Genomic DNA, 21814 nt, shown 5'->3' on the forward strand with positions numbered 1-21814 from the left:
TTTTCATTTTAACTAATAATTTACATTTTATTTTAAATTAAATTAAATAAATCATATTTTATTTAAACTAATGATTCACATTTTAACATTAATTAATTAATTATTAAATTAAATTAAATTAAACTAATTTTATGCATAAGAATAAAATTATAATCTCACAATTTAATCTATTAAAACATTTTTTTTTTTAACACATATATGAAACCTTTTACATACTTTAAATCCAAATTCCTTTATTTTCAAAACTGTTATCCTAACACCAAACAGGATTTTTCTTTTCTTTCTCTTTAAATTCATTCTTTTTCACTTTTTCAAATTCAGTCTCCGAAACCAACAATGATTAAAAAATTTATATACACATGCTTAAATAAGGCTCTTCTCTAAGTTTATAAATAACATTAGACATTACTTTCGCTCAAGTTATTTAAAAAGTAAATTATATATACATAAATTTTAACATATAGATATTTTTTATTTTAAAAATTATTCAAAAATTTATATTTTTAAATATATAGAGAAATGTGCTGAGTAGGATACAACGAAAATTATTTGGACCGTATGCATATATTTCCATGAAAAATTAAATTGTTATTTTTGCATGTTAGGGTGGAAAAAGTCTTTTCATAACGTTGAATCCTAAATGCTTCCAAATTTCGCTACTATTCTTAAGGCCGAATTTTCGCTACAATTCTTCGACTAATTTTCCGAACTCAACCATTATCTGAGCGAAATATTTGAAAACTTTTTTGGATATTTCTTTCCAACTTTTGAAACTATATGAAGTAAACAATGTGAATTGGTGAATTTTTTTTATTTTCTTTCGAATAGTAAAAAATATCTTTACATACATATTATTAATATATATAGATCTATATAATATATATATATATATAATATCATAAATCTAATTTTATAAAATACATCCTTATATTAAATATGAAGACTTAGTTAAGTTTCTGATAAATTTAGATATTTTTATTTGAGTATCTAAAGAAATTTATTATATTGAGAACTAATATATATTTTTAATCTCTTTTATTTGAGTTTGTCTTCAACCATCTTTTTTTTATGTATTTTTGCATGAAATTAAAATAAAAGTAGATTGATTAACTTTTAAGTTTATTATAAATTTAAATATTTTTAATTGAAATTTATTAAAAGATATTGTTATATTAATTATCTAATATATATATATATATATATATATATATATATATATATATATATCAATTGAATATTTATCTTTTTGGAGTGATGTAATCGTTTGATTTTGTAATCATAAGCCCAAAACACCATAAACATAAATAATATGAATAAAATTCTAGAACTCTTATCTTTACTTACTTTGTATGGCTGATATAAGTTTTTGTTACTCTTATCTTTACTTATTTTGTATGGCTGATGAGTTTTTGTTAGTATTCCATATAAAATATGGAGATAATTAAAGTTTCACAATTTTATTTTTTATTGTCTAAATTTGTGGTGTTTAGTTTGAAATTGAAAAAAATGTTATTCTCACTTCACCTAGTCAAATACGGAGAAAGATTTATCAAGAGTCGGTATCCTTCCAATCATATAGGTTTTGCTAAGTATATGAGTTAAAGCACTCAAATGTTTCTTTGATACTTTATTAAAAGTATAAAAAATGTATAGCACATGATAATTTTTTTTAATAATATGCAATTTAAAATACTCAAATTTATGAAATAAAATTCAATTAAATCATTTTTTTAATATGCAGACAATAAGCAATAACAATGCAACATACCGACATTACCACATTTTGCAGTAAAATTAAATCATAAATATTTAATTAAAAATATAATTTTTTTGAATACTTAATATAGTACAATTTTTAATATAAAGTTAATTAAAAATATTTAAATTTATTAGAAAATTAAAACTTGATTAGAATGTATAAAAAAATAACATACAAAAACGTTATATTAATAATGTAAAATTATTTTATTTAATTTGGAGATAAAGAATAAAATGATAACGCAGCTTGAAAAAGTTTAAACCAAATTGGAGTGTCCATTCTAGGTCACTTCCCTCCTTCCTGTAGGGTGTGTTTACTTTGAAAGAATAATTTGGGAGAGAGTCAATGTATTTGAAAGTGAATTAATTGTTATTTATTTGAGTAGATTTAGAAGTGAGTGAGATTAAATTTGAAAATAAAATTTGTAAGAATTAGTGTAGGATTTGATAGATAAAAGAACTGTTTAGTTCATAGAAATTTAAGATTGTAAAAAATCCCTAATTATAAAAGTAATATAAAATGATAATTATTTATTTAATTATAAAAATGTTTATAACAAGAAAAAAATTAAAATTAATTATCAAAATTAATTTTAAAAATGTAAAAAAATTGTAATTTAATAAATTGAAATAATTTTTTTAAAATATAATATTTTTTTAATATAATTACTACCAAGTGATATGTTTTTTTTATTGAAGTGAAATTTAATATTTATGAAAAAACAATTAAGTGAAAATTAAATAATAATTTTTCAAACTTCAATTTAAAATTAGGTTCCCGTATTTTTTTTTAGGCTTAATACCCCTTTTGGTCCCTCGAAAGGGGAGGAATGTTCAAGTGCGTCCTACGTTTTTTAAAAAGTTAAATATGGTCCCAACTTGTGAAAAAAGTGTGCAATTAAATCTTTTTTTGTCACGGCGTTAATTTTTTAACGGTACAGCTGACAGCGTGGAAAAACATAATTACGTGTCTAGTTTATGTCATTACGTGGAAGTGACGTGTAAAATTTAAATTTAAAAAAACAATATTTTGACAGAGAATAGAGCTGCTTGCTTGCGTTGAAGATGGGCCAAGCCCAAACCCCTCTTAGGGTTTCCTCCGTGAGAATGAGCAAGAGAAGGGAGGCCTTTAGGAGGTGGCAAAGTGACTTGCCGCGAGTTAAGGTTTTGGCCGTTTGCCCTCCCGAGAAGAACGAGAAGCAGGCCGGAGACACCATGTCTCCGGCGACGGTAAGCTTGGTGGTGATTTGGGGTTTGGGTTTGGGGTCGCGGTCACAGTCATGGCGCAAGGGTTTGGGGTCGTGGTCAAACGACTTACAACAGTGTGCTGGCGACGGTAAGCTTGGTGGTGAGCGACGGCGGTGGGAGCTTCACGGTTGCGGTGGAGACTGAATGTGGATGGGGGTTGGGATGGCTAGTTTAGAGTTTGCCAACTAAGTGGAAATTGGGAGATTGGGGATGTATTCTTGGGTTGAATGTACTGAATTTGAGGGATTTTTTTGTGCTTTGATCCGTTTTTTTTTTGCAGATGAAAGAAAATCTTGAGATTAGATGAAGATCACGAGTTGGTATCTTGATGTTGGGTATCTATTTGTATTGAAAGTGGTTGAGAATGAACTTGATGCATTGTGTAGGATGGGTAGGATGGAGCGTGAACTTGAACCTAAATGGGTATGATGAAAGTCACCCGCCGCGAACTCTTTGAACTTGCAAGTATATCCTTCATCGCCAGTCTTCCATCAACATCTGCATCTTCTTCAATACAGAGCAAACAGCCCCTACCCCTCAAAATATTTTTTTTTACACGTCATTTAACCTCAGAAAGCCAACATTCACATAAAATAGACACGTCCGTACTGTTCAGTCCATGCTGTCAGTTACACCGTTAAAAAATTAACGCCGTGACCAAAAAGGATTTAATTGCACACTTTTTTCACAAGTTGGGACCACATTTAACTTTTTAAAAAACGTAGGACGCACTTGAACATTCCTTCCCTTTCGAGGGACCAAAAGAGGTATTAAGCCTTTTTTTTTATTAACTAGGTCTTTGTTTTTACAAAATTGAGTCAACTAGAACCTTGCCATTAATTGGATTGGACGCGTTAAAATTTCTATGTCTTGGCTTGCTGACTATGCAAATTTTAATGATGTGGCACAGTGTGGTCGCCTTAGGTGAAATTTATTTTATTTCAAGTTTTAAATAATTAAACCTAATTTATTTTATGACTTCTAACAGCATGCTCCGTCGCCACGGTAGACACTTTCAGAACCTTGCTTAGCACCGTCGTCATGCACGCTGCGTTCTCGCATATCTCCTTCCGCCCCTCCCTCATTGAAGACACTGCCTCCACCAACTTCAGCACCTTCTCCACCGCCGTTGCTCCCAACTTCGCCTCCACTAACAGCCTCGACAACGCCCTCACCGCGCCGAGACTCACCAGCTTCAGTTTGTTCTGCTTCAGCGTTGAAATCGCGAACAGACTCACCAACGCGACCTCGACCAACACCGGATTGTTCTCCAGCGCCACCGACTTCAGTAATTCCGCAACCACGCCTTCCTTCTCGGCTACTAAAATCTTCGACTCGACATTCGCGACGATGAACTACAGAACCTTGGCGGAGGCGAATCTCAAATCGCAACCTCCTCGTTTCAGAACAAGAAGCGGAGAATCTAGGCTCTATTTGTTTCCTTTGAGCAAAGAGTTTCTCAATCCATCGCGATCTTCGACGCCATCAAAAATCAGACGCGGTGGTCGTAGCTTCATTTTGACGATGTGAACACTATTATCTGCCACCGCCTAAGGCTAAGTCAAAAAACTTCTTCTCTATTCTTTCCCCAAACCCTTTTTCTTGTTCTGAACAACCACTTTCGATTCTCTCTCCTTCACCATATCCTACCTCACCAACACCTGCAGCTTCACACCAAAGGCTATACTGAAACTATCCAAGCGACTTCGTTTCACCATTGTCCAAAAACTCGATTTCGTCATCTCCTTCTTCCAAACCCACGGTTTCTTCGCCCCCTAGATCCACTACATCCTCAGCAAATGCCCCCAACTCATGGTATGCGACCCCACCTAAACGCTTGTCCTCAAATTCTACTTCTTGGCCTCCAAAGGCGATTCTGTTGAGGAGATGCTGATCAAAGGCATGCGTAATTTTCCTACCCTTTTCAAGTATTTGCTTTGGAATCTAGGATAAATTATCGTTGATCTTGAAAGGTGTATTCTTTATAGCTTGGGGGTATTGTAATTCTAGTTTTCTCTGTCTGGTTGCGCTTCTCAATTATTTGGGATGAACTTTCCAAGGTAACTGGATCACCCAACAATGATTATTTAATGTTTAAGATTTGAAGATTCTAGAATGTATAAACCCCCTAAGTTTTATTTATTTAAAAGTTTAAACATTTAGGCCATTTTTGCTTACTGTTTTCAAAAATAGTATTAGATGAACGGAATAAAGGCATTGATTGTTAGTGGCTGATTGACTGATTTTAGTATTTGCGGTATTTGATGGCTAAGAGAAGCACAAAAAGGATAAAATACTTTTGAATGATTTGTTCGCACGATGCGTGAAATCACTACAACTTCAAACACTCTAATAGGAAGAGAACACCCAAGGAAGAAGACAATGCTTTATTTCGCCTTTTATAATTAAATTTCACCTAATGCATAATTAAATTCCACCTAATGTGATCTCAGTGTGCCACATCTGAATGAATTGCTTGGTCAGCATGTCACGACTCAGTAAATTTAACGTTGTCCATTGAAATTAACGGTAAAGTTCAAAGAGTTAATTTTACATAACTAGGGACATAATTGAGATAAAAAAATATGATGACCTATTTAAGATGATTCTGTAGAAATAGGGACCTCTGAAATGATTAAAACTTCATAATATAATAAATTGGTGGCCTGAAAATGATAATCAGGCAATGTTCCATCCAAGCAAACTTCCACAACACAATAAAAAGAAAAAAAAGTATATTCAGCTAAATTAAAGGGCAACAAAATCTTGGTTATTACCCAAAAATAAAGGTTAGTATATATTGTCAGAGCGACTACACCGGAAGGGTTAGCGTGGAACAATAAACCAAGAGGGGGGGGGGGGGGGTTGAATTGGTTCTTAATAAAAACGTGTGTCTTTAAAAGTTTCTTCTCAATTAAACTTACTTAGCAATTAATAATAACAAGTAAATAGAGTAAGGGTGAGAGAAATTTGCATAGATGATTTTATCCTGGTTCGGATCTTACCAATCCTACGTCCAGTCGCTTATCTCAAAACAAGATAAACAATTTACTAATCACAAAACAATTACAAACTACAATCACAAAGATACAATTTGTAAAAGTTTAGAAAAACCTCTCTTGATGCCACAAGAGATGAACCTACACCTCCTTTGAATCTTCACAAAGGATGAAACACTTCCTCCAAATACTTCACGAAGGATGACTTCCTCTTCCGAACACTTCCTTAGACACACCAAGGATGAACCAGCTATTCCTCTGTCACCGTAGCAGCACTTCACCAGCTCTACAAACAAGAGTTTCCTTAGCAGAACAATAGCTCACAATTCTCAAGAGTTTATGAGTTCTAGAGCACAAGGGAAGAGTTGTTGCTGAGAGAAAATGAGAATCTATTTATAGACTCAAGCAAAGGCTCTTCCATTTTTCGTTTTCAGCCTTTCTGACAGTGTTAATCGATTAACTTAAGTGGTTAATCAATTAACTCCCCAACGGATAGTCCAACGGCTCAAAAACGGCTAGTTTTTCAAACGGTCATCCTGGTTAATCAATTAACTACCCTGGTAAATCGATTAACGTTAATTGATTAACGATCCTGGTTAATCGATTAACCTACTGCTGTTGTGGTTTTCAGTTTGCCTCTGTAACAATTGATTAATACCCTTGGTTAATCGATTAACCATGCACGTTTTTTACTCTAAATACAATTTTACATCTCTTTTTAGTGAGAATTAAAAACCATTAATTTCCTAAGTTCCAAACATCAAAATACAATTATTACAAAAGCTATGAGCTATGATACAGGTCTTCAAAGTAATTCTTCATGAATCTTGGTTGTTCTTGACTTGATTTGGACATCATCAAAACTTCATCTTCATCATTTTGCTAGCATATACTTCATTTTTCCATGATAAAGGTTAAGTATATACTACTAGGTAGGATACCAAATTCATGATGAGAATGCATGAAGGAGATCCGCCAAGAGAAGAGTTGTAACTACTCAATTAGCCCCCAGGTTTCAGGGAATCTTATAAGAAGGAGTTGTTCACAAAGCAGAGAAATTTTCATCACGAGATTCAAATCTAGACCCATGGGAAAGGTCAAAATTCATAGCAGAACCTTAACCACCCACCTTGATTCTATGTATGCTTTAATCTCTAAGTACATGTGCACAAGACTAATTGAAGCGATTTCTAATTAAATAAACTACATTCTAAAGAACAATGAATCTCACCAGAAAAAATAACAGAACAGTTAATGAACGTTGTTCCAAACTCTCATGAGATGAAAAATAAAGAGGTTCGAGCTATATGGTACATGCTCATTTGGCAGCAACACTTGGAATGAGTGTGAGTCCTACCATAAGAGGAGACTTCCCAAGGAGGGACAAATATGCTTGTTCTTGAGCCTCCAACAAAGAGAACTCGGTTCCATTGAATGGTGATATTGATAGGATGAAAACCATGGAACCGAATAACATGGAGGTGGGAACCCATGGAATCGAATACATACATCTATACGAAGTGAAAATCGAATAACATAGAGGTGGGAACTGAATACATAATTCCCCTTGCGAATATACGAAAGGGGAATCAAATACCATGAAGGAGGAACTGAATACAATGACAGTGAACCAAATCTCATAGGAGAACCAAATACACTGGCGGGATATCGAATACAACCCCATTCAGTTTTCTTGCTTGAGGTGGAACCGAATACAGTTCCCCTATAACTGAATACGACATGATTTCTCCTCTTCTGCATCTTCATTCTTCGTCTTCAACCTCTATTTTCTTCATCTTCATCCATCAACCTCATTAACATCAAGCCCCTTCTTGGTCTTCATCTCAACTAAATGGCTCCAACCTTCAAGAACAACAAAAAAACCATTAACTCATATGACCTCTTTTGTTATTCTCAACCAATAATTTTTTTTTGTTATTCTCTACCAATAAAGTTTCAGTTCAGCACAACATTCGCACAACTTCCTCAGTAAATACACTCACATTTAATATACTTTTTCTTAAATATTTTTTTATTGCCTAATGGCTATTAGTTTCTTAACCTCCACAGTATATATAATTTTCAATTTTACTATAGAAAAAAATTATCTTCTTTAATTCTTGGACAAATATATTTTGTTTTATATTAGTAATGTTGGGTCTAGATTAATCAATGTATATTGATTTTAGTTAATGTAATATACTCCTTACAAAAGAATTATAATATAATTAGACAAATCATATATATATATATATATATATATATATATTAATTACCTAGTTTTATTCAATTTTAAAAATTTTATTCCAAATATACTGATTTTATTCTTATAAGTTGTCATTAATTATGGATAATTTAAAAACAATAAATTCTAAATATACAACTATTATATATGGACGCGGCAAGTCGGATATTATACTGTTTAAAGAAGTTTGTGTCATTACTCACTCTTTTATTGGTCAGATATATAAAAACAAATCTATGCCATTTCTTTTAATATTTAGAGGTATTCATAGATAACTATAGATGTTTTTAATTTTTTTTCTTTAATTCTAAATAAAATTATTTAAAAGAAAATCTTCAAAATATAAACTTAAATAAAAAATAATAATTTTAAAGTACAATTTAAACCAAATTACTCAATAAAATACTAATGAAAAATAAATTGGTCTTTTTAAAAAGTAAATTTAAACGAGTTGCAATATAAATTTTAAAAAATTAATATTTTACAAAAATAACTTTACTTCCACATGTCTTAATTAAAAAAAAATAGAAATACATAAAGTTAAATTTTAAATAATTTTTTCATGATTAATATCTCTGTATAACTTTATAGTGATTTCCTGCATATTCTTCCTATTTGATTTTTCTTATTTCTATTCGTGTTGCATTCACATATTTGTATCCTTCAAATGTGCAAATGTGTTTCAATAGGCTTCGACAGAGAAATCAAAGTTTATGAAAATAACCCTTCTCGTTTCCTTGATTATATTAGTCAAAAGTTAGTATATGTATATTAAAAACAAAAATTTCGTTTATGAATTAACTATATGCATATTAACTATATGTTCTTAGGAATTAACTACTTAAGGAACTTATGGATATAAATGGACATAAGTGCCCCAGTATAAAAGCTTTTTTTTTTTATATTTTATTTGTAATCTAAATTAAAGCCTTAACTTGGATTAAATTAAATACTTCATTCGCTTCTTTCTCATTACTCCTAAATTATAGTGTTCTTATGCATCCAAAAAGACTATATTATATCAAACTATTAATCAATATTTTCATGCACATGTAAAGCGGATGAAAAAACTTTAATATTTCACGATTGTCTAAATATATCAGCATCTTCCCCTATTATTCTATTTTTAATTATTTTTTACGTTGATTTCATGTAAATATATTAGTGTTACTGTCTTTCCAATCTCAAATATCTTCTTTGTCCTTATCTAATGTACACTCATCTCAAACATTAAGTTAGCTAAGCTTTCTAACAGAGGGACTTCACTAGGCTATCTATCTTCATAAAATTGAATCTGATTTTCTTTTTCTCTACCACAAAAAATATTTTTATCAAACTAATTCTCGTTTCGTTCCTTCCCACATACTTTTCTAAGGTCTCCTCTCACTACAAAAGTTCAAATTTATTTTGATTTTTTATTTAAGTTTGTCCAAGAGTCATACTTTGACTTCAAAATATCTTTTATTTATTTTCAAAGGTTTGTTGGTATAATTTGAATTAACAAATTTAGAAATAAACAATGAACAAATGAATAAATGTTTAAGTTAGCTTGTACATGTTCGTTTTGTATAATTTGTAGTTGATATTGGTCAAAGAGTGAGTTGGTCCGTTTGGCAATCCATATATGTTTTTTAATTATTTATAGTAAACAATAAATCATTGGCTTTAATTTTTTTTAATTAATATATTTGCAACAAAACTTAATTATGTTGAACTTACTACAAAAAAAGCTTTTGACGTCTGTTATTTTTGACATTCAACGTCCAATTTGGATCCGACGTCTTATTGGGAAACGTCAATTGGATGTCGGATCTCCTTCCCTAGACATCAATTTTGACGTCGGACCCCTCCTAAACTAACGTCTTTTTTGTTTTAATTTGTTTCTACAGTATTACCACACCTGAAATACAAAAAATCATTATATCACATCATAAAATTGTATATACTATGATTGGGCACTCGCCGTCACCACCAAAATTCACCAACTCACAAACAAAATTGCATCATAAGCCAAAATTAATTGGTGCAAACGAAATTTAATGTGCAGACGAAATTTAATTCGTGCAAACTAAAGTTAATCGGTGCAAAATAAATTAATTGGAAGAAAATTAATCAAGCATACCTTATAGCAAAAATGGCAAACGTGAAAGAAGCAAAAAGCTAAACGAAAATGCGAAAGAAAGTGAGGCTCGTATTCTGAGTTTTTGAGATTTAAAAAAGCATTTGACGTCGACCCCCCTCCAAATCCGACGTCTAATTACTAAAAAAATCCAGTTTGGCACTACTTTATGGATATTTTTGCAGCTTATTAACGTTTGGGAAAGGGGATCTGACGTCTAATGTTTATTAGACGACGACCCCCTCTACGTTCGACATCTAATGTCTGAAAAGGTGACATTTCAATTCTGATTTTGCAGCTTCTGACAGAGGATTTGACGTCTGATCTGGGGACACCAACGTTTATTTTTGGACCTTTTAGACATCTGATCTAGGGGGAGGGGCGACATCTAAAGGAGGATTTGACGTCTGATTTCGGGGGTGATGTCTATGTTGTAAAAAAAATTAAAATTGACGCTTAAAATGAGATATTTTTGGACCTTTTTAACGTCTGATCTGGGATGCCGACGTCTAAAGGAGGATTTGACGTCTGATTTGAGGGGGTCGCTGTTATGTCGTAAAAATTTAATGACATTTTATTTACAAAAATGTTATCAATCATTTTTTATGTTGAATTTTCTTTCGTTAGACGTTAAATGCGTGACGTTAAACACTATTTATGCACTAGTGTTAACTTGTTTAAAGAACTATTAGGGTAGTTTATCCCTTAGTACTAAGAGAAGTCGAAGTTGAGTTGGTTTATTAGGGTTTTGTTCTTGAATAAAGTGTGACAGCATGCATTGCGCAGGTGATGGTTTATCTGGAAGCAAGTCAATTGAAGGAAGGCAAGTTAGTCATGTTACAGCTCAAGTATTTGCGTCAATGTCCCCTTAAGTCCTTTCACGTGCCATCCTAATCCATATGTCAGTACTCTACTCGTGTAAAAGGTGTCCTTTTTGTTTTTTTTTTAACACTCTGGACCCATTTTCATCTAACTTGGGTCCATTTTGAGCACTTGCGTATAAGAACGTTCTAATAAAGCAGAATATCATGAAAGGTATGTGAGTAGCACTCCTATTGATATGGAGTCTATAGATCTAAATAAATATTGTTTTAAGGAAAAGTAAGGTTCATAGTAAGATGTTTTGTATGTAATGGTTGAAGGATTATTAGGAGATATAACACCATGAGTCCAACTTAGATACAGAGAATTAATTTCATCTTCAATCCAAAATTTTAAGAGATTTTTTAATTTGTATTAATATGATATTTAAATTCATACTTAAATTTTTAATAATTTTTTTTTTCAATTGTCCTTTCGTCTTGATATTTTCTCTCGAACTAATCACAACAGTATTCCTTATTGTATTGGGACAACTTACCTAACCTTTCGGACAGTATATAGAAAATAAAAGAAAATACACAAATAAGAGTGTGGATATGAATAAAGTATAAGATTCCAAAGGTGAGTGTTTCATATTATGATTGATGTTGATGTCTATTTCAATGTATCAAATTTTTGACTTTATAGCACATAACTAAATATAAATCAGATGGTTTGTTAAGTTATACAAATTATTCACAGTTTTGAATCTCTAAAGCTAACAATTATAGGAATCGGACTTAGGCTTAGAAATATTATTACAACTTGGAATATGTATGTAATGAACATAATATTAAACACAACAAAACTAGAAGGGGGAATATTATGGTAGGTTAAGCCTGCAGAGCACATATGGGTAAAAGGCCTTACTAAAAATTTCTAGAGATGATATTAGAAGGCATATGTGTAGAATTAGTCCTTATATAGGAGAATATAATCCCCTCCCCCAAGTATGTCTTAGGAGGATGGGTATTAGAATTAACACGAGGAAGGAAATAATAAGAGACATCCACGCAAATCACTATAAGGTTGCAAGGAAAAATGCATGGATCGACTCATCAATCACTATAAGGAAGCTTTGGAATCTTAGTTTAAATGTGTGTATAATCTAATCAAATCTTAGTGTGTAAAGGTTGTATAAGCTTTAAAACATTAAGATTTATTTTTTTTAATATTTTGTTTGTTGTTGCAAGTTTTACATAACGTAGTTTTTATTTAGAAAATAGTGAGTGAATTAGAGATAGATATTATATAGTTTTTATTTGAGGTTGTTATTATTATATTGTACATGATCATTGCCTATGTCATGTTTACGACTATTTAAAGCCATTTTATATGAATGAAAAGGTACTCTAACAATTTTATCAAGAAAAATATATTAGAATGGAGCAAGTTTTTTGTTTATCAGAGGGAGAAAGAAATATTTGTGGCGCAGCGGTTTAGTTTTGCAGAAAGAAATATATTCTAGTGTGGAGTGCAGCGCGCATTTATTTTCTCTAACGAAAATATTTGCACTGTGTTCAACAGTTGAGTGTGTTTTATTTAACAAAGAGGTATAAGAGCTTTATGCTTTGAATACCGAGGAAAAATAAAAAGGAGAGAGAGCGGAGAATCAAACACCATGAGGGAAAAAATGAATGCTTGATTTTTTTTAGAGAAATGTCAAAGGTTGTCAATGGTATAAGTGTTCCACAATTGACGAGAAAAACCAATTATGATAATTAGTGCCAAATGAAGGCGTTGTTGAGATCCTAAGACATTTGGGATATGGTGAAAGACGGGTACGTTGAACTTGATGAAGACGAACATCAAACGGTGGACAGACAAACCCTGTTGAAGAAAACACGTGCAAGAGATGAGTCAGCATTGTATTTTCTCTACAATGTAGCACATGAGTCAGGATTCGAAAAAATAACGCATGCTAAATCAGCAAAGGAAGATTGGGAGATATTGGAGGTTGCGTATAAAGGTGACAACTGTTGATGGATCGGCAAGTGTACCGAATCACACAAGTAATATAAAATGGTAAGACCAAGTATCGTATCCCAAAGGACTCTCGGCACTAGACAGTCGTGTGATAACTCGATTAATTAAGACTTAAAGAAAACGAGATCATTGGTTTCAGATGCAAAGACAACAAATTAAATATGAATGCAGTTTGATCAATAGCATAATAGCACAGTGATGAACAGATGTTGTGTAATATGAGATGAGTATGTTGTTAGGGTTAGATTTCACCAAGTTCCCTCTCATGTATGTAAGAATTATTCTTTATGCATTAATGTTAACGTCACTCACTAAATCACTTAAACCCGATCCCTCGACGAATAAGCCTGTCCTTAATCACCAGTTCATGCAATTCCTAGCATTCTTAGTAATTAAATGTGAAGATCAAGAGCTTTAAGATGACCAAGACTCATACCCTCATCCCTGAGCAATATTACTCTTGGGAGTAATTCAACAAGAACCTGAATTGTAAGGAACCTCCTGACACTCATACAATTTCTAAATCATACTAATGAATGAGTTAAACAAAGCAAGCGTTGTAATAGATGAATTACTCTAATAATTAATGAAAAAGCATGTATTATTAAGAATCAATTCAAATACATGAGAGTTCACAAGGTTACATCATCCCCCAATAAAAAATAGAGTTTAGTTCACCATAGACATGGTGAAACTAGATGAATAATGGAGAAGAATGAGATAGAAAACCCCTAAAAGTAGAAGATGGAAGCTTCCGCATCCAAATCCGCCTTCAGAAGGTGAAAAAGTGTGCTACTGTGCTCCTCAAGCCAAAGATACAAAACCTAGGACGTCTGGGTCCTTTAAATAGAGCGAAGACAGAACAGAAACAAGGCCCAAGCCCGTGTCACTGGCGCTCAAGCGCCCCACTTAGGGCGCCCGGGCAGTGAGCGGTGGTTCCCTACGCTCAAGCCTCAGATAGGACACCCAAGCTTTGTGCTTTTGGCGCTCAAGCGCCCCAAAAGGGGCGCCCGGGCGGTGAGCGACACTCTTCTGTGCTTAACCCTCCAAAAAGGGCGCCCAAGCTTCGAGCACTCCTCCCTTCTAGTGCTTTTCCAGGCCTTCATGAGCTCCATCTTCATGGCACTTCATCTCTACTTTCCATATTATCTCATTTCCTGCCAAAACAAGGGAAATTAGTCATAAAACATCAAATTCAGCCTCAACTCTCTTATTCACACAACATAACGGAAAAATATGATTTCAAGCAAGTTTGTAAGCAGAAAATGGTGCATTTAGTGTCAAAATTACATCACAAATAGCAGTATTTTCAACCATTATCGCAGAGGTGTTTAAAGGTGGACATGAAAGATGAAGCAATGATATGGCACTTTCGGTTTAGACACCTTAACTTTTGAAGCTTGGCCGAGCTCTCAAGGAGAGAATTAGTACTAAGATTACCCGGTATAGAATTTGAGAAGAAGTTTTGTGAAGAATGCGTGCTCGGAAAACAGTCAAGAACGAAGTTTCCAAACTCGGCCATGTACAAGGCAAAAGAGCAACTCAAATTGGTACACACTGACCTATGTGGATCTATTACACCTAGCTCATTCAATGGTAACAGGTATTTCATCCCATTTATAGATGATTTCTCTAGAAAAGAATGAGTGTATTTTTTACAGGAGAAGTCAGAAGCACTAAGGGCATTTAAGATGTTCAGACTGATGGTGGAAAAGGAAACTAACAAGAAAATAGATAGGGGTGGTGAATTCACATCAGCAAAGTTTAAGGAGTATTGTGAATTCACCAAACAAAATGGTGTTGCAAAGAGGAAGAATAGGACTATTCTTGATATGGTTCGAACCATGCTTAAAGGAAAAATATGCCAAAAGAGTTTGGGGTGGAGGTTGTGCAGTATGATATATATGTACAAAACATGCACCTACATTAAAAGTTGGATGGAATGACACCACAGGAAGCATGGAGTGGAAGAAAGCCAAGTGTCAAACATTTTAAAGTTTTCGGAAGCATGGCTTATGGACATGCCCCAAGTCAACTCAGAATGAAACTTGATGACAAAAGTAAGAGGTATGTTTTCATTAGCTGTGATGAACAAGCAAAAGCTTAAAAGTTATACAACCCGGTCTTAGGCAAAATTCTGGTAAGCCGAGATGTCCAGTTAAACGAAAATAGTGAATGGAACTGGGTTAACTTGAAGGAAAAGCCTTTAGAAAGCATGATTTCTAGGGGAGATGACACGAATGACAATACCGAGTGTTCGGAGATCATAGATGAGAGGGTGAATGAACATGATGAAGAAGACGATCCTATAAGACCAAAATTTCGGAGTCTAAATGACATTTATAGATCCACTAATGAGGTACATATAATATGTTTATTGACAGGTGCAAAAGATAAAGAATTTAAAGGTGCTAACATTGTTTCAAGAATTAAAAAAGTTGATCGGGATGAAGGAAGGATGATTTTAAAGTTTATGGGAGAGTTTTGTTGAATAAACATTAAAACATTAAGATTTATTTTTTTAATATCTTGTTTATTGTTGCGTGTTTTACGTAACGCAATTTTTATTTAGAAAATAAGGAGTGAATTAGAGATAGATAGCATACAGTTTTTATTTGAGGTTGTTATTATTATCTTGTAAAGGCTCATTGCATGTGTCATGTTTACGATTATTTAAAGCCATTTTATATGAATGAAAAGGTACTTCCGCAGTTTTATCGGGAAAAATATATTAGAGTGGAGCAAGTTTTTTGTTTATCAAGAGAGAGAGAAAAATATTTGTGGCGTAGGGGTTTAGTTTTGCAGAAAGAAATATGTTCTAGTGTGGAGTGCATCGTGCGTTTATTTTCTCTAACGAAAATATTTGCACTGTGTGTACAGCGGTTGACTGTGTTTTATTTAACAATAAAGCTATTTTATGGTTTGTGCAAATTAATATTGTTGGAGAACAATTCAAAAGAAAGTACTTAAAGGAGATATTCAACAAGAATAAAAAAAAACTAAAACAATTGACAGACTAAAATGTTTTAGGAATTAACCTCCACTAGGAAGCTAAGGTCACACTGAAGGTGCAACGTGCTACTAGCTTAATATCTTCAGAAGAGCAATATGAAGCAAAAGAAACGTAACATAAGCCAAATTAGGAAGATAGAATTGAAGTCATCGTTAGTTTAGGTCTTTGAATTTAAAAGGAAGCAACACAAATATTTTGACAAAGAGACATAATTGAAGTCTAGTTTTTAGTATGGATTAGTCATATGTTCACAAATCTTTGTACATGAAACATATGGACTATAGTAGATACATGAAGACATTGGTGGTAACCTTAATTGGTGCAATTACGTGGTCTAATAAGGTAATAAGGTAGGTTTATGGTAACAAAGCGGTAAGACATAGAAAATCAACAAGGATAAAGGGTGAAAGCATAGTCATGTATAAGGGATGTAGAAGTACTTAGAATCACGCAATATAAAAATAATTTCTTCAAGCAAAAACACACCCACAAATAAGAACAAAAATTTAAATAAAAGAACACAAAATGTGGTGTGATTTGGCATCTCTACATCCACACTCACAAATACTCAACAAAAGTATTATTATTCAATATGCAAATTTTCTAGCAAAAACTACACATCATCTCATATAATTTCTGAAAAAAATTGTAAAGCCTCTAATGACATACAATTATACACCTAGTAGACTATTGAGTTGTGATAGCCTTCTTCTGCTCCTTTTTTCATATTAATCAACTTCGAACTTTCATTAGTAAAAAAAAGCTTTTTTAACTCGCTATATACACCTCGGTTTTATTGAAACCGAAGCGTATAAAAGCGCGGTGACATTTCCGTAAATATTGAGTGGTTATATGCTTCGGTTATATATGAACTGATGCCTATAGATGTTATTGTCTCTGGTAGAAGGTCAACCGAAGCATAAAAGTCGCGTCACTTCATCAGCCCCAACTGAAAATCAGGTTTTTTTTGTGAACGAGATATTACCTCGGTTTTGCTTAGAACCGAGGCATAATAGCCTGCCAGACTTGACATCTCTGCAGCTCCCAAATCCAATCAATATTGCCCCGCCTACCCGAAGTAGTAGGGCTTTATGCTTCGGTATGTCTATAACCCGAGGCATATAATATGAACTTTAAATGGTTTAGGCACCGATTAATCAGATAACCGAGTAATATCTTGATATTTTGTTATTCTTCTTCTCGCCCAAGCGTCTTCCTCTCCCATCTTCCATTTCCCTTTTCCTTTTCTTGTTTTTGTCTCTTCTCTATGCTCCAACCTTAACGCACGCCGTAGCCACAACACAACAACCACCACTAGGACATTCGCTCTTGGAATCGACCGAGATCCCTTCGCCTTCCTCCTTGTTCGTCGAAACCCTACTGGACTCCGTCACTGACGTCATCCTCACTTATCACGAGAACCCTGGGCCGTCGCCAGGAGCCCCCGCTGCCCTCCCAAGCGGTGGCCTCGCTCCTTGCGCTGCTTGCTCCAACTGTTATCCCCTTTCTCTCCTTTGTGTTTTGGTTTTGATTTTTCTTTTTATTTTGAGCGGTCCGGTAAGGATTATAGTTTGGTGGTTTGCGTTTTGGCAGATTAAGTCGCCGTCGTATCCCCCATCACCATCGAAAAACTTTGGGAAAACCAACCCCTTCTAAGTGGGATGATGCACAAAAGTGGCTTGTGGGATTGTCAAAAGGAGGAGAGAAAAGTCACTCCAAAAACAGACCAAGAAACTCAAAAGCAGATGATTTGAGACTGATAGCTCCTGTGCCACAGAAGGAGCATGATTACTCAAGTAGTGAGAAGGAATAGGAAGAGGATCAACAAGCCCCTTCAAGAGGATTGAAGATCAAGCTAGAAAGTTGAGTCCTCTAGAAAGTCGAGCAATGGCTTGGGATGAGGCAGAACGTGCTAAATACATGGCCAGGTAATTACTTAACTATTGAGCTTGTTCTTTGATCAACTGAATGTATTGAAGGAAAATGGTTTTTCCTTCAATAATTACAGAGTTCGGTGAGTTTAGGGATGAGATGATTTGTTTCAAAATTACATTGACATTTGTCACTAATTTTATTTTTTTAAAGTAATAATATAGTTTATTTTAAATTAAACACTTGGTATAAATTGTACCTTAGGTACAAGGATTTAGTGTGATTGTTGACTGTTAACAAAGTTTGTTTGTTAAACCTTTATTTAGGTTCAACTGTGAAGAGGTGAAGATTCAAGCCTGGGTAAATCACCAGATTAGAAAAGCTGAAATGGAGATGAAGAAAATGGAGGTACAATCCTTCCTAGGTTTATGGTTGTTCTTTTAATCTAGCATATTATTAGTAAGAATTCTGAAATTGGCACTTCCAAAAGTAGATCTTCCTACAGCTCACAAGCGCTGAAGATGATAGCTCATCTTTTGATGCCCTGTTAACAACTCCAAAGCACATCTCAATAAAGTTGAAAGGTCTGTGAAATAGATTGACAAAGAGAATTATTCCTCAAAAGAAACATGGCATGGCAAGGACCTTGATCTTTCGTAATTTCTTCCTAGATTCATTCCACATGCAGGGAATAGAAAATGTATATATTATGAAACTCCCTCGAGTTGTCATTGATCCACTGAAATAGCCTTTTCTAAAACCAATTTAGAAACATTTTTAGGAGAAGAAAATGTAATTGTTTTTTATGCATACTAATTTATTGGAGCCTTTTCAATGTTGCATGATTTTCTAAGGCAGTAAAAAACACACACACGCACACTTATATATATGTTATTATCCTCCTAGTACATCGTTAGGTAGATATTTGTCAGTTGTGTGAATAATGCTTAGATTTTCATGATAATATCATTCATACCTTGTACTTGATGCATCTGTGCAATGAATGCCTCTGCCCTTCCACGAAACACTTTATGTTCTTGTTCCCACCATATCGCCTTTTCTGCATCACTTCCATCAATCCCACTATTGTTAATATCCTCAAGTAAAAGCGCCCAAACTTGAAGTCTAGATAACTGTTGAAAGGTTTATTGACAGCTCATTACTATTTGAACAGGTATAAGCTACAGCTTTGTATTTTGTATTTGTTACTTTACAGATTTGTTCTCTTTCTCACACTTGGTAAATTTATGCTCAGGAGGAGACGTCAACAAAGCAAAATAAGTTGGACTTTATCAGTGGAGTTGTTTCAAAGGAAAAATCAGTTCCTTTCGAAAGAATTCTATTTCATGCTACTAAGGGAAACATGTTTCTCAAACAGGGTTGTGGTTAATCATTTTGTTCTTGATCTTTCGTCAGAGGAGAAGGTTTAAATTGTGAAATCTAAGTCTTAAGCCTCTTGCAATTAGATATGTAATATAGTACTAGATCATCTAAGTTCCTCCTTTTATTTAAAAATATATGAACTAACAGGGACGAACCTACTTTGACATAATTGTATATATAATTACTTTTTTTTTATTATGAAAATGTACTCTTGTATTGCTACCACTTCTATCTTCTTAGCTTTTTGGTCCATACAGTCATAACCTTCCTTTTTTACAGGTTCATTAAAATGTATTTGTCGTCTTTTATTCTGGAGAGAGTGTTAAAAGTAAAATTCTGAAAATATGTGATGCTTTTGAATAAAATATTAGTTCCAATATTTTTGCAGTTTCTACTGCCTCGGTTCAACTCAAAACCGAGGCATAAGATTCCCCTCTACTACCTCGGTTCGTCAGCAACTGAGGTCAAAAGTCTGGCGAAAAAAAAGGAGAAAAATGAACACCCTCTACTACCTCGGTTTCATTTGAACTGAGGCAAAAGCATACATTTTTTTTCCTCGGTTCAAAACCGAGGCAAAAAGTGGTAGACTTTTTGGCTCGCCTGTATATACCTCGGTTGCAGAACCGGTGCGGATAGGCAAAAATAACCGATGTCGTTTCCCTTTACTGTACTAGTGATTGGTGAAGACCTACTTAAGAATACACATATCTTCTTATCACCAAAAGTCTCACATAGTTAGAAACAAATATTTGACACATTTTCAATAATATGCTAAAATCGCTCTTGTCACTACTTATCTACACAAACTCATTAATAATGACACTCCTTCCTTTCATAAACCATCTTGCACATTAAACTCGTTGTCAGCAACTTACACGTCATTGATAAGTCATCGATACTCAAGGTGAAATCTATCATCAACATTGTTGGCATGAGTCATTAGAATCTCCAAAAATTAAGAACATTAATTGTAAATAGTTGTCAAATCCCTTATATCAAGGGATAAACTTATGTTTAGCCAGGAGCATTGTGAATAAGCAAGAAAAGTTCCTAAAATCTCTCTTTCCTATATTTATTTATACTCTATAAATGAATCAGAAAAGAATAAGGTGAATAAAAATACCTTCTATTTTAACATGGTATTAGAGCATAATCTTGGGACCCAAACACTTCTAAATAGATGGTTGATTCCTCCAAAATGGGTTATTCTTCAACGAATGGTGATTCCACTGTACGACCATCAAACGCTTCTGCTGTCAAGCCCATTTGGGAAAATCTTATGGCCAAAATGTCGAAGGTTTTATCGAAAGCCCAACCCACATCACAATCGTCAATCTTTGATTCTTCAACGGTATTGATCAACATCAAGTTGGATGGTTCCAACTATGCCCTTTGGTCCTAAGTGGCTGAGATGTACATCTCGGGCAAAGACAAATTGGGATACATTGATGGATCATTTCCTCTGCCATCGGAAACTGATTCTACATTCCGTAAATGGCGAACTGACAACGCGATAGTGAAAGGATGGTTGATCAACTCAATGGATCCCTCACTGGTGGGGAATTTCACCCGTTTTCCAACCGCTAAAGACATTTGGGATGCCATTGGTACAACATACTTTGACGGATCTGATACGTTACAGGTTTATGACCTTCGACGGAAGGTAACCCGAATGTGGCAGAAAGGGGGATTGATTGAAAAATAATATAATGATCTACAATGGTTGTGGCCTGAGATAGACTTTCGACGTCCTAATCCCATGGTATGCACAAGAGATATACAGAAATATAATGCTTTGCTACAAAAGGAAAGAGTTTATATCTTTCTTGATGGATTGAATGACCGACTTGATAACATTCGAAGTGACATACTCCAACTGAATCCATTTCCAACAATCGAGCAGGCTTATGCATATGTTCGAACATAGGACACTAGTCAGATTATGATGACATCTGGAGCAGAGAATATAACAAGGGGTGCGGTTATGGCCACTAAAGGCTCAAAAGTTGGTCAACAGCCAACACTAGTGGCTGGGAAACACAACTCCATATTGAAGTCAAAAGGTCCATTCGATGGAGGAAAGTGCACACATTGTGGAAACACCAAAAACACTCATGATACTTCTTTCAAGTAACATGGATATCCAGAATGGTGACATGAGTTGCAAGCTAAGAAGAAAAAAGAAATCACTCCACTTGAGAAAGGCACTGGTAAAACTGCGTTAGTCATTGCCAAGTCTCAATTCTCGCTTGTTCTTATGACCAACTCCTCTGCCTCAATGGAACCAAGTAACTATGGTTAAGTTTTTTGTAGTTCTAAGTCTCAAGATG

Source organism: Vigna angularis, chromosome 2 (genome assembly GCF_016808095.1).
Source record: "Vigna angularis cultivar LongXiaoDou No.4 chromosome 2, ASM1680809v1, whole genome shotgun sequence".
Classification (NCBI taxonomy): domain Eukaryota; kingdom Viridiplantae; phylum Streptophyta; class Magnoliopsida; order Fabales; family Fabaceae; genus Vigna; species Vigna angularis.